Source organism: Helianthus annuus, chromosome 16, assembly GCF_002127325.2.
Source record: "Helianthus annuus cultivar XRQ/B chromosome 16, HanXRQr2.0-SUNRISE, whole genome shotgun sequence".
Classification (NCBI taxonomy): Eukaryota; Viridiplantae; Streptophyta; class Magnoliopsida; order Asterales; family Asteraceae; genus Helianthus; species Helianthus annuus.
The window spans coordinates 97,241,675-97,256,972 of record NC_035448.2 but is presented as its reverse complement, the minus strand read 5'-3'; the positions used below and the strand labels follow the sequence as shown (position 1 = coordinate 97,256,972).

Genomic DNA, 15,298 nt, shown 5'->3' with positions numbered 1-15,298 from the left:
TGTAATAGCAAACAGCAGACTTTGAACACAAATGTCGACAACCGCAACCAATTATAGGACTGATTTTTTAATACATGAACAATTTCGGACACAATCACATGCACCTACACCCTGCTATTATCTCATTGGACCTAACTCTTATAGCAATTAATTTGACTTGACAATTTTGAATCACTTTCAAACAGTCATCATGTTTCAAACGGTCAAGTTAATTTTCAAACGATATCTCAAACGGTGAACCACGGTTTCAAACGGATATCATTTTTTAAAACGGAAATGTGCAATTTTCAAACGGACAAGACTAATTTCAAACGAACATCGTCCAATTTCAAACGAAGTAGGCTAATTTCAAACGAACATCGTTCAATTTCAAACGACAAATGCCAAACTCAAACGAAAAGTATCCTTTTCAAGCAGAAATGTTGATTTTTCAAACGATTAGTCACTTTCAAACGGGCATATGCTGATTTAAACGGATTTCGGACCAAGAAACGTGAATTTCTCCTAATCGGCTAGGATTTAGGACCTGAAAATTGGTAGGGTTGTGATTCTATGATTTTCGCACAATATCTCAAAAATTCAGACAAATCGGACCGTGAAAACACGTTCAATTTGATGAATTTCCTTAAAAAACGTGAGAAATGGGTAGAAGATGAAGAAATAGATGAAATCGGATCTGAATCGGCTGAAATCTGGTACGAAAACGATGTGTTTGATCGTGCAATCGAGCTCCTAGCTCTGATACCACTTGTAGGATCGGTTTTGACGCCGTTCGATTGCGTAACGAACGTTTCACGTGCGGAATCCGTGAACGTGCGTGACCGAACACACAATAACGTACTACTAACGTGATCTTATTGAGAAATATGACAAATCCGGTACAAGATTCACGATTACAACTACTTTCTCTCTCTAGACTTTCTCTCTCTAAACTTGAATCACCAAGATCTCTAAAATGGAGAAAAGTCTTCTAAAAGTCTTTCTAACTCATGACATAAACTCCTATTTATAGGTCAAGGCATTTTAATGAGATTTCTCATTAATTACAAGTTTGCCACCTTGCCTTTTAACTAGATATGACATTTATAAAGACTTGATTTCTTCGATATCTCGCTACGGCTCGGATTGACGAAGGCGATAGACATTCGTGCACTAACAGATACAGCAAGATTTGAAGAATCAGACAAAATGATACACGCAGTGTTGAGAAAGAAGGACCAAGCTGGAAAAGACATAGATGTGGAGTTTGAGTTTGGTGTTGGAGATGTTAGGAGAGTTCTTGATTTACAGGATTCTGATGATGATCCAACAATCATGTCAGAACGTCTTGTCAAAGGGTTATGGTGTAGAATGGGATTCACTAGGCATATAAATGGAAAAATGCTTAAAAGGAATTTCTCAAAGGCTTACCGGTACTTGATGCATTGCATGGTGCATTCAATGTCACACAGAAAAGGAGCATATGATGAAGTACCCGATTACATCATGAACTTCATTACTAGCCTGATATTGAACAGAAAGTATAATATTTCTCAAGTGATATTTGATTACATGAAAGAAAATTGCAAAAATGAAGCAGACAGATACATCATGTACCCTAGGTTCATCATGATGTTAATCAATGATAAGATCAAGGATCTTCCAAAGAACAGTGATGATATCATGGAGCTGAGCAGTGTAAACTATATTACAATTGGAAGAATCACCAAGGAAAAGGATGCAAAAACAAAGCAAATGATATGCAGAATCAAGGATAAAGATTATGTTGCTCCTGAGAATGAAAAGTGGAGGCATGATAACAGTGAGTCAGATAATGAAAATGATAAAATGAGCGAGATGGCTGAGAAGAAGACTAGATGGTGGTGTGTGAGAGATGGAAAAAGAAAGAGAACACCTAAGTCATCCCCTGCAGTTACCATTCCGAAGGATGGAGATAAGGGTATAGTGAAAGGGGGAGCCTTAAGACAGTTAGAATTTATGCTTTTTAAATGTTTCTAATGTCTCTGTTAATATTTGTTTTGTAGGGTCTTCTGGGGAACCACAGCAGAGATTGATTGATGAAACTGTCTTAGAGCCATCTATGGTCATTGAGCAAGGAGCTGGTCTTCTAAACCAATCATTTGAAAGTTATATGAAAAAGAATGAGGAGGCAGCAGCACAGAAAGTTCAAGAATCGAGTGTTCAAGTTGAGAATGTTACAAGAGTTAAACAAGAGATTGAGGCTCAGGGTAGTTCAAGTGAAGATGATTCTGAAGCAACTCAATCTGAATCTGAATTGGATCCAACGACTCTTGGAAGGGGGAAAGCTTAGCTAAAAAAGAAACCTTTAAAGAAAAAGAAAACATCTGATGAGGAAGATTCACCTTATGAACCGGATCAGCCAAAGAAACAAGTAAAGAAACGAAAAGCAGTTCAAGCTGGAGTAATCCCAAGGAATGTTAGAGCAAAGAAATCAGGAGCTGAACCACAAAAAGATAAAGGTGGAAAGAAAGAGAAACACATTCAGAAAGAAAAGCTTCTTGAAACTGAGAAGACACAAGGTATTGAGGTACCAAAAGAACCTGAGGTGCAATCAATAAAAGAACCAGTAGCAGAAGCTGGAAAAGAAACAGGTGGTGATGATTACGTAGAAGTCATTGGGTTTAAAGCAGCTAGTCCACGTCCTCCTCCACAAGACAAACCAGAATCATCTCAAAGGAAAGATTCAAAGGTTGATTACATGTTTGAAGGATTTCCAGAAGCAACAGGAATTTGCACAGAAGATATTCCTGAAGACGACTATGACATGTTCAACGATGAAGCAGTCAAAGAATTGGGACAAAAGGTCAACAAGCTGGAAAAAGAAAAGGCTCAAACAGAATTAGAGCGAGATATTCTAAAGAAACAAGTTGATCGATTGATGAAAGCTCATGATCAAATTAGAGAGGTGTTAATAGAACAAGAAGAGACAATGAACAAAATGAAGAATGAAGCTCATGATAATTCAAAGTTGTTTGAACTATTGACAACAGAGATCGCCTCATTGAATGTGAAAATAAAGAACTTGGAAGATGTGAATCAAACACTCAATCAGCTTCTCAGTGAAATGAGTGAAGCTTCGTCAAATGAAATGAAGGCGATAAAGTTGGAAATGGAAGCTATGAAGACAGACAAGGTGGTGAAAGATGAACAACTTCATATGCTATATTCTGTCATGGAAAGTCATTTCAAGATGGATGTTCATGCTGCATTCAACGAAATCGAAGTGAAAAGAGCTGAAGAAAGAAGGTTGGAACGTGAAAGACGTTTAGCTGAAGAAGCCACACAAAAGAACAAAGTTGTGATTGATGATACTCAAGAAGCTGGTGGATCGTCAAGTCAACCTGATATTGGTGGTTCATCATCTCAACAAGATATTGAAATGGCTGAAGTTGTTGAAGTTCAAGAACAAGAAATGGTTGAAGCTGAAGAAGTTCAGGAACCAGACTTCATGATCGTTGGTGAGTCCTCTGAGCCTGTTGATATTGACAATATTCTTCGAAGAGTTGATGTTATTCAAAGAAAGAGAAAGGCTAGAGAAGTGTTGCTACTAGAATGGAAGACACAACAATTTGTACTTGTTGGTAATGCCTATCCTGTGCCTTACAACGTTCAAGAAGTTTCTCGTGAGATGAAAGTTAAAGAAAGGCGTAGAAAGGCAAAGAAAGCTCGTGGAGAAATAGTTGATGACGACTCTGATGTAGAGTTATTTGGAGAAGATGAAGACGACAATGATGAGAAAGATGACAAGCCTGATGATAGTAATGATAAAGATGATAAAGGTGATGATGATAATGATCAAGGTGCTTCCGGGTTACTTATCAGAGATCCTATTGTTCAAGAAAGAATTGAAGAGCTATTGAATGATGAGATAAATGAACAAGAGGATGACTTACAAAATGAAGCATCATCATCTGGAAAACAACATGTTGATCAGGTATTCCTCTCAAACCCAACTGTTATTTACTTGAATGTTCATCAAGAAGATAAGGTTGAGGTTAGAAGAACCAGAGCTGAAATGCTAGAGGAATTGGGGTTAGAAGAAGGAAAGTTCAAGTTTGATATTGAGGATGAAATTCCTCAGTCACCAGCTAAAGACTTCGAGCCCAGATATGCATTTGAAGCAGATCATTATGATGATGTGATTATTGAAGACGCTTCATATTCATCTGAAGATGAAATTGATTTTCATTATGCTAGGGTTGATGAGATGTTTCCTTCATTTGCTGAGATATTCAAAGACAGAAATGAAGACGAGATTAAAAGAAAGATTGTTGAAAAGATCTCCACTGAAGGTGTTCCTGAAACTGTTCCGAGAAAAATTCTTGCAGAAGAAAGAAAGAAATGGTTCAAGAATATGCCTAAAGAAAGAAAGACTCTCAGAGCTCTTCAGTACTTTACTCACGACAAAAATCTATCATGGGGAGATATTCTATCTTAGGGATACCTTAAAGATCTGAAAGTGTATGCCATCAGGAGAGAAGAAGGGGTTCAATACTTTGAGTTCTTATCTGATATTGCTTCTCTACCATGGTGGGATGTGGATGAATTGGTAAAAACAAAGAATATCAAACAGTTCTACTATGGTCCTGAAGTTCGTCAACATGATCAAGATCTGTGGAACTATATCAAATTGCAAGCAAAGAATGGTTATCCTGATTGGAAACCACAGTATCCAAAGCAGATTGTCAGAATCTTGGAAAACGGAGAAAAAAATATAACTCTGGATGTAAAGCTACCCAAGTGTCTGAAGAACATGCCTCTTAGAACCATCGAGCAAGATTTTCATGATATATTTCAAGGATGGTTTTACAATGAAACAACGGCTGAAGCAGTGATCTCTCTTTATGACAAGTCCACTGGAGAATCTAGAAGAATCAGCATACTGGATCCAATGTGGCTTATTAACTGTTCAAAGAAAGACATTGATTGCTTGTTCCTTAACAAGATTGTTTATGAGAAGAAAGACAAGGCTCAAGCAATGCAATATCAAGGGATTGTGGATGTGTGCTTTGCTCAAGACATCAATTCTGGTAGATATTGGAAGTCTAAATGGAGAGGCAATGAAATTCATGAGTTCTTGAAGAGATATAAGCGCAGTCAAAGATCAAAGGAGATAGCAAAGAGAGCTGCTGAGTTGGGTAAACGAAGAATGGGGTTTGTGCCACCAACAGATCAGACGCCAATTGAATCTGAAGAAAACAAGATTCCAAAATGGGATCGAAAACGTGATGGAGACCCAGAGTACAAGAAATGGTGGATGACTGAAGGTAGACATAAGAGACGAAAGATGTTAGAAGAAAGAGAAGAAAAGAGGAGGAAAAAGGCCAAAGAGCTAAGGAGGAACAGGAAGAACTGAAGACTATGCTGGAAGGAACTACAACTACATCCGAGGGGGAGTCTGTTAGTACAATAACGTCTGTAGCTTCCGTCAGCATGTAGTCATGTTTTGTATGTTTGTGAATAGTTTATGTTTGTATGTATGTTTGTAAAGAAAGTCAGGATATGGCGCGTTTTTGTTAAGTGCTGACTTGTGTTGACTATGCCAGCCGATCGGCTAGCCCAGCCGATCGGACAGCCCAACCGATCGGACAGGTTGTTCGATCGGTCAGCAATGTCAGCCGATCGGCTAGCCCAGCCGATCGGCCAGCACTCACTCTATCCTGAATGTGCCTATAAATAGCTATCCGAGCAACTCATTTGGAACTTTTGCATTATTGACTCTCTGGCAAACTCATGTCCATCTGCCCTTTCAAAGGAGCTTGTACACTTTCATATTTGATTAATGGAAGAAGACAGTAATTCGGAGTTGAATTTGTTCTCGTATATCTGTAGTGTGATTCAATGAATTCCGCGCATTAATCATATCCGATTCAACTAAGTTTCCGAAGAAGAATATCCTATCCAAGGGACCAACAATCTGAAACAAATTTTACACAAAAAATTGATGCAATCAATACTAAAAACAACAGTCTAAAAAAGTGTAACAACACACTTTATTTTCAGAAACGTGTATTATTTATGTAACACGAAAAAATGTAACATGCATTTTTTAATTATCAATTTATGCCAGAAACACAACACACTTTATTCTCAGTAACGTGCATTATTTATGTAACACGAAAAAATGTAACATGCATTTTTTTAATAATAAAAAATTGCAGATCCACAAAACAGTGTAGATTTGCAAACAAAGATGAAAAAAACCATACTTATTCACCTTCTTGAACAAGATCTGAACAAATTTTACACAAAAAATTGATGCAATCAATAATAAAAACCAAAAACCCATAAAACAAGAACTTAAAAACCTCCATCTTCTTAAACAAAAAAATAGCAGATCCACAAAACACAACAAAAATACAGACTAAAAAAGTGTAGATTTCAAACAAAGCTGAAAAAAGCATACTTATTCACCTTCTTGAACAAGATTTTCGAACAAACCCTTTCAGTCTCCTCAAAAACGTAAAAAAAATGTGTAATTTCATCGGATCTTTCCCTGGTTTTGAACAAAAACTTCAGCCTTCTCTTCGATATCTGATTCATCATCATCTTCGTGTACGATTTTCTTCAAAATAAACAAAGAGGATCCGTCTTCATGGGGTTTGAAAAGAAACATGATGGATCCAGATCTAGATCTTGACGGGTTTAAAAGAAACATGATGGATCCAGATCTAGATAACGGTCCAGATCTAGATATAGATGGCATCTACATGGATCTAATGCTCATCAGTTTCTCCAATTTCATTTTTGTTCTTGTTTTCTCTATATTGGAACAAGAGAGAGAGAGAGATTTGTGTGCTAGAGAAGAGAGATGAAGGAGGAAATGAGATCTGGTGAGTTTTGAAAAGATTTGGTGAGATTTAATGGTAGAGAGAGAAAATGGTATTAAATGAAAAAGATGACAAGAAGAAGAAAAGTCTGCGTGAAGACTTACACATTTCATTCAATCAAAAAAGGTAAAAAGAAAATGACGAAAATGCCCTTGTCTCCTATCAAACTAACATCTAACGTGGATCAATCCTGGCCACATGTGAGAGTTTCCTAGGTTTTCTTAACTGGAATGGGTTTTCTCATTATATATATATATATATATATATATATATATATATATATATATATACACATATATATATATATAGGGGACCGCTAAAATGAAAACCACCTCCAGTTAAGAACCATGAGAACTTTTTGATCCGGGGCGAGTTGGACCAAATTTTTTTTTCCATAAACGTAGATGCGTGTATTTTAAACACATTTGTAAAAAAAATTCAAAAAAAAATGTCGTTAGTGTGCTCAAAACTACACTCACGACTTTTTTTTTTTGAATTTTTTTTCTCACGACTTTTTTTTTGAATTTTTTTTACAAATGTGTTTATAATACACGCATCTACGTTTATGAAAAAAAATTTTTGGTCCAACTCGCCCCGGACGGTGTAGTTCTCATGGTTCTTACAACTGAAGGTGGTTCTCATATATATATATACTAGTCGTTTACCCGCGCGATGCGGCGGGAAACATATCACTTAGGTTGGTGAGTTTAGGGCTATGTACGGGGCGGTTCGGTTTTGAGCCATAACGAAAACCAAATTAGCGATGCAACGGAAAACACAACACTTGTTAGTAATTTTAAGAGTGTGCATGAGAAGGTTCGGTTCAGTTGGGTCATAACTAAAAATCTAAATTTGTTTGCCTTAAAGAATGAGTCGGACAGGCTACAAGTCATTTATTTTATAATTATTTATTATTTTAATATTGTAATAGTTGATTATTATATCTACTATTAACTTTTTTACATATTTTCATTTTTTTTCCTTTACTTAAACCATATTTTATTTTCTATTTTTAATAAAAAAAATTCTTTTTTAAATCATATTTCCTCGTATAAATTTTGTTAAAAACAACATGTATTTAAAATATATTATTTATTTGTTATCATAAAAAGATACGATGATAAACTAAACCAATTCTGACAGCTGAACTTTCTAAACAACATGCTTCTTTTTCAAATATCGTTTGTTATACCTTATCATATGCTCCGTTTCGTCGCAATGCGCGACGTCAACAAATCTAATCAGTAAATTATTAAGCATTTATTTGTTTTTTAAAACCTTCCATATTCAACTTCTATTGGTGAGAATTTGCAGTATTTGATGCCAAAGCTTTAAAGATAAAAGGAATAACATCAGGTTTTATATTTTATGCATAAACACATTTTGTACACGATTGTATATATTGTCATAAATTTCAACTTTTGAGTACACATATGCATAAAACAAAACTTTCAGATTAAGCAGGTTTTGTTCATGTCAACCAACATAAACTCCTGTCATGTTAAGAGGTTCACGTGTCTCGAATGATTTTTAAGTTTGTGTCAAGTTTGACCCACCAACCCACAGACATGACCTATTTAACACCCTTACTAATAGCTTTGCTATTCTTTCAATACTAACACTTGTGGATACCAACTAATGACTAAAAGATACTATTAACTAAAAGTGGAGTACAAAAATATCTTGGATTCAAGTCATTTGTTAACAATTGGAGTGAGTGGTACCAACAAATGAAAGATGAGTTTATATAGGTTTGTGCAAAGGATGCTATTCATGCCCCATAACCGTAGGAGTTCACGTCTTCTGGTCTTCATAAATTCTATTAGGTTTCCATCACATGAAAATGGCCCAAAATTACAAAATTCTAGGACCCCAAAATAACATCATAAAAATCAAACCAAAAAAATAACCATAACTTGCATTATGATCAACTCAAACATCAACTACAATTATAGAATATCAAATAACAACACCTACAAGCAAGCATGTTCAATTTCGATGGGTACCGAAAGATATTGGAGTTCATAAGCTGATTGAACAAATGCAATGTTCTCTCTTTCTTCGGCGTCAATGGCTCGTCCAACTCGTAACTGTCACAACATAAAGAACAAAAAGCAAAGCTTTTTCCAATACTTCCTCTGGTCTTACCTTCAAAAGAAGTAATGTATTAATCTCAGATGCATGTCACCCCCCTCTCTTCCTGGTAGGCAAAAGGCTTACAGTAGTAGGATCTGGTGCAGAAGTGAGGCGTAATGCTTCTCAATTTGTTTGCACGTTCCTTTAACAGTAAGAGAATCCCAATCGATATCTTCAACTGCCCTGCTGGCGGTACCTTCATCGAAACTGGTACTATTTGCCAACACATAGGCATTTGCACTTCTAGTATACAAATTTCTACAGGCGTTTTTGGTTTTTGCAAGAGTAGATGCTGCTCGGTTGCCATGATTCTTTTCAAAACGCTTTGAATGACTTTCACGTCATTTTCTTTCCTCTGGTGAATTTGCAAGTGTGATTGTAGAAGCATAATATGCAGTAAGGCTTTGTTCTATATCACTATCACTTGATGAGTCTCTGTTATTCGATCCGATCCGATCCGTCCATCGCCAATATGTTTCCGTTTAGCCAGCCTAAAAACGGATTTACTCGTTTCTTTCTGGTTTGATAAATGGAACTTAGACCATGCGTAGTCGTCCCAAAATTGGCCACCACCGCCGACGCCACGACACTCACGAGCAAAGTGGCCAACGTCATCACACTGGTAGCATTTCAAATCAAAACCACCAGGGCAACCACGACCTCCACCAAGCCCTCCGCCACCGCTGCCACTACCTGATCCTCTAGAGTTGTGAGACATTCCTACTCTCCAACCATTCTTACCTGGTTTAGTCATTAATAAATGAGAACTCAGAAAATAATTAATAAACCCAAATCTGGTTAATAAATGGGAACTCAAGAATTATGAATAATAACTGTAACTATAACAGTACCATCGAGTTCGCGGATGGCATCCTGAGCATCTCGTCTGTCATCAAAATCAACAATGGCATAGCCCGGAGGGCGTCTTGCAACCCACACACTGCACATCACATAGAACAAACGATCTAAGAGATCATTTACAGGTAAAAGCGGGCAAAAATTACATTACATTACAACAGTCTGCATGACCAAAATACTGGAATGTTAAACACGACCAAACGTATAAAAAATAACAAAAAAATCAAAAGAACAATGCAAGCACAGAAAAACTATGGATACTGCCAGGTTGCCAGCAATGACTAAATAAGATGAACTTAAAAATGAAAGAATTCTACAAAAACTTCAAGCTGGCATCATAATACACATATTAGATAGACACATAAAATACATTTAGATAAGCAAAAAAGTCCATCTAACAATTTCTACCCACGCTTACTTGCGGATGACACCTAAAGTGTGGAATTCATCCTCAATTTCTCGCTCACTGACCCTTGGATCCAGATTACCAACATACACACGCGACATCTTCAATAACAACCTGTCAATAACACCAAAAATCATCAAGTGACCACAAGATAAAAGAATTTACTCGTTTCTTCCCTAGGATATGCATTATATATTCAGTATAGATAACCTGAAATGAAAGAATTATTAATCATGTAAAGAAATAAAGAATAATTATATATCAAGTATATTTGTGAAGAATTTCAATTATATTGGCGATTAAAATGAAAGAAAAACACGCCTGATGTTGCCAAAAGATTATGCCGGATGCAGGTTTTAACACTGAGTTCCATTAACAGTATGAGAACTAACTCTGAAGCTAGGTGAGCGGAAACATGCACAACTCCGATTATTACATTCTTTTTCTTGGAAACTTTCAAAGGGACAAATGAGATTGCAGCAGCCAACAGTAACAATGCACCAACAGAAGATACATACGTACGTAAAAGAATCCCACATTGTACTAAAGAAGCTTTTTATGTGATCAGAAAATGTATCGTCCTGTAAGATATGATCTAGTTTGCACTGTCACAAAAAAAATATAATTATATAATCAGAACTTGGTTGCAGCAACCTGGTTTACAATGAATTGTGTCGAACTTGGTTGAACCCAAGCTGAATCTCATCTTGTTCGGATAGGACAACCATTTTCTATAGAAAAAAAAACCAATAGTTATAAGAATAAGAAAAAAATATCCATATGGTTAGTATCACAAACCATCTACATGGTCTGCGTCAAGTTACATTTACTTACATTTAGTGATCATTTATGTGGCATGTACACAGTGCACACATCTGCGTCTTTCGGACGTGTATAGCGAGGACCCTTATAGCCGATCTGCTTTAAACAGCACCCTTATCTGATAAAGACGGGCACGCATGATTTTCGTGATCTACACAGTAATAAAAACAGACCATAAGGACAAAGTCAAAAACTTTTGTGTGTATACTGTATAATATTAGAATAACTAATTACTTACAGATATAACGCCAGTCCTTCATGACAAATGCTTCCGTCATTGCTACTTCCACTCCATTCATCAAATCAGCATCCCCAACTACTGCCACCAGTCTATACAGACCATTTCTAGTATGTTCCGCACTATGAGTAAAAGAAATCGTTACTGTCACCAACTCGAAATCCCAGTATTTTCAGTTTTGCAGCAGATTCAGGCCCGGTATCCACTATCTGGTCACTACGAGCATCAACCAAGGGTATTTCAATGGGCGATTCATGCTCGCCTAAAGACGCTCCCCAGTGTAGACCAGCATGGCAATCTTGTTTCTGAACTGTAGCTTAAACCTTTACGAAACTGAAGTAGTGGCCTTGTTTCCAGGGTTCCTGATAACCCAAACCTAAAAAATATAGAGAAATGTATATAAAGTCTGTAATTTTTAGAAATGATTAATCAACAATTGAATATCGTGAATCGATAAAATAGCATCCACTTACCAAAAGCAAGGACTCTCACATAGCTCACATCCCCGACCAATCAAACATGATTTCAGTTGACAAATAGGACACGCTTTTAAAAACCAAATCTAATATTCAGATCAGTGATGCGATTTTAAGACAAATCTTTATACAAAATGAGGCATACCTGTTTTGGTTCTCCATTCTTGCCTCCTATAGTGGTTAATATGATGGGACCAGCTTCCGCTTCATTCCCATCAACAAACAAAAGCCGACACCTTATTCAGTTACTTTTTTCTACCGCATCCTACCCGATACCTTATAAGTCATAATAGATGATGGGGATTATGATGTAATTACTAACAGTGAAATTAGTCTGACTTGCGCATCGAAGGCGAAACGCTAACTTGAGTCGGATCCAGAAGCCGCTCCGCGGGAAATGTTGGACTCTTTAGCATGGACTCTAAGAAAAAGCTGCGACTTGGGGACAATGACGGTTTTCGAGGCGGGTTTATTGTGCTTCTCGGAACGTTGTCGTGGCAGTGGTCGGTCTCGGTGATGGAAAAGCCACGGTTATGCTTTTGATACCGCACCATGGGACCGTTTTATCAACCGATAATGACAGAAGATACTGCAACGTAAAGTTAATAAAACATATTCGAGATTTTGCAATGCAATACAAGATTTATAAATACAAAGTTACGAAATACTAACCCCATTTTTTCGACCACGAGAGGGCCAAGATTTCGCCGGTGTATATCATAGAGGCCCTGCCCTCGTATGACCCATCTGACACGTCGATAGTGTATCGATTGTGTGAGTGATGTTCCAATATACATAGAGACCTGTATTTCCCCATATGGTAATAATCAAAATCACCAAATGCATTTAACAAATAAAGAACAAATAATTAATCACCTGGGAGCTCTACACTTGAGACCTGTATTTCCACAAACTACCATCTTGGGTCATCTAAACCTGAAAACAACAAAGCATATCCATACCAAATGTATATTGATGCAGCATAAGAAATCATCAAATGAAAGCTATGAAAATAGATTCAATATAAGAAATCAGAATATGAAAGCTATGAACAGATGAATAGAGTACATGAAAGCTATGAACACATGAATAGAGTACATTCATGAGAGGATCATGAACAGAGCAAATTACTTCATTTTCTTCTTCATCCAAAGGATTATACAATTCATGGTCAAAAGTTGATATATTTTTATAATCCGATGACACCATTCCATCTCAAAAATATATAAAAACGATCATGCACGTTTTATCAAACACTTGGTAGGCATAACATAATGCTTAACAAATACCTGAATAAGCTTCTTGAAACCGTTGAAACTTACATCTAGTTGGCTGTAAGTTTAATTGAGCATCACATAAATACAAATAAAAAAAATACATTAGAAGTAACCCATATACCTCATTTTATTCTTTCTTTTTAGATTTATATGTTTATCTTTTATTTCACTCTGCATTGTTATATTACTACCTTGGAGCCCTGTTTCTTAACCAGGTTGTATCCACTCCAATTGCTGGATATGTTCCGCCTGCAACCACTCCGACCCGTAATCTATCGTACATCTCAATTAATTGGGTTTTCAACCTCCAATTTACAAGTATAAGAAAGTTTGCTGGAACAAAAATAAGAAGTTATAGGATAAACTTGTTCTCACCTTATGGTTCAAAAGCTGCCAATGGATCTAATTGTAAACAATAAACGGCATCCATGTTCCCAACAATGATAGTTTAGATGATGAAGATGATACCTGCACCGGTGGTTCAGCCTCCGATGGCTTTATCTTCGCCGAAACCCTAGTCTCCTCCACCAGAGCTCAGGTGTCGGAACCACTGCATTACAACCGGTAGTGGTCACAATGATTACAGAAAATTGTAATAACGAAAGGCATCTGATGAGAGATCTGGCATGATGTTCTTGAGTCGTAGAGCGAGAGAGAGAGAGAGGATCTGGAGTTTTGCGAGACATCTGAGTTGTGAGAGAGAAAGAATGGGAAAGGTGGATCCGTGTGAACACATAAACAGCCGTCAGATTATGATCCGTGTGAAAAAGTGAAAGAAAATGGACGGCTCTTGATGGATCCGGGTGAAGGGTAAAAGTATTGTGTTTCTTTATGCCTTAAGACTTGTACATTGTGCATTGAGGGTGTTTTCAACACATTGTTCAATTACCATTCTGTCCTTCCTATATCCTTATTAAAGTAGTATATATATATATATATATATATATATATATATATATATATATATATATATATATATATATATATATAGGGAGCCGCTAAAATAAAAACCACTCCCAGTTGTAAGAACCGTGAGAACCAAAATCAACCAATCACATTGTGCCAACATAAAGGGCATATTGGTCATTTACCCCATATGTCAAGTCACCACTTTCTCTCTCCATTTAATGTTTGTCTCTCTCTTCACCCTCTCTCTCTATTTAATGTTTTCTGTCTTCTCATTTCTCTCTCTTGAAACCATCTCTCATTTCTCTCTCTTGAATTCCCCCTCCCCCCTTTGTATAGTTTTATCCCCCCTCTCAACTAAACGAACGGCCACCACTGTGGTGGTGGCGGTACCCAGCGACGGCACACAGCGACGGCGGGTCCGGAGAAAACTATACCCGCCGCCCCCTTTCTTATCGAGGCTCGTTTCCCGTCCGACGAGATCACCACCGCCGCCATCATCGCCGCTCCGATGGGGGGGGGTAGTGAGCTCTGATTTGATGTTGTAGTTGTTGGTGTCCCGATCTACGGTTGTTCGTGTCCCGATCTATGACGTTGGTGTCCCGATGTATGATGTTGTGGTTGTTGTTGTCCCAATCTATGATGTTACGGTGGTGGTTTGTCGGCGGCGGTGGTTCTAACAGCAGGTTAGTGGTGGCGGTTCGACGGTGGGTGGTGGCGGTTCGACGACTGGGTGGTGGAGCGCCGCCGTGAGCGGCGGAGGTCCCGGTCTCCTCCCGACGAGTTCCTTGGCCTGTTTTGATTTGGTATTTTTTTATCTCTGATTTGGTATTTTTATCTCTATTTTATCTCTGTTTTGATCGATGCGGGTTTGATGTTCGAATCTGGGTTTGAATCTTTGTGTTTTAATTTTGTTAAATCCGGTGGTGGGTGTTCGAATCTGGGGTTTTTTTGGTTGAATATGGGTTTGAATTTTGTTGATTCTGGGTTTTAATTTTTGTTGAATTCTGGTGGTGGGTGTTCGAATCTGGGTTTGAATCTTTGTGATTTTGTTGCAGGTTTGATTCTGTTGAATATGGTTTTGAATCTTGGGGGGTTTGACTTTCTGGGTTTGATTCTGTTGAATCTGGGTTTGAATGTTGTTCATGTTGAATCTAGGTTTGAATGATGTTATTGGGACCTTTTTTGATCCTGTTTGAATCCGCGTTTGAATGATATTCTGTTTTTGAATGATGTTCATGTTAAATCTGGGTTTGAATGTTGTTCATGTTGAATCGGCGGTGATGATGCAAAAAAAAAAGGACGATGGCGCGGCAAGGATGGTGGAG

At 37.4% G+C, this 15,298-nt stretch overlaps 1 non-coding gene across 1 annotated transcript; it reads right to left on the bottom strand.

The window, feature by feature from the left end:
• Positions 1-8,718: 8,718 nt before the first annotated feature.
• LOC110885271 lies at positions 8,719-13,404 on the bottom strand. The gene is made up of 7 exons (XR_002562046.2): positions 13,256-13,404; positions 13,077-13,119; positions 12,664-12,723; positions 12,460-12,590; positions 12,110-12,376; positions 9,839-9,927; positions 8,719-9,728 (listed from the first exon to the last, which is right to left on the bottom strand). It is a non-coding gene; the product is annotated as an uncharacterized LOC110885271 (transcript).
• Positions 13,405-15,298: the final 1,894 nt, after the last annotated feature.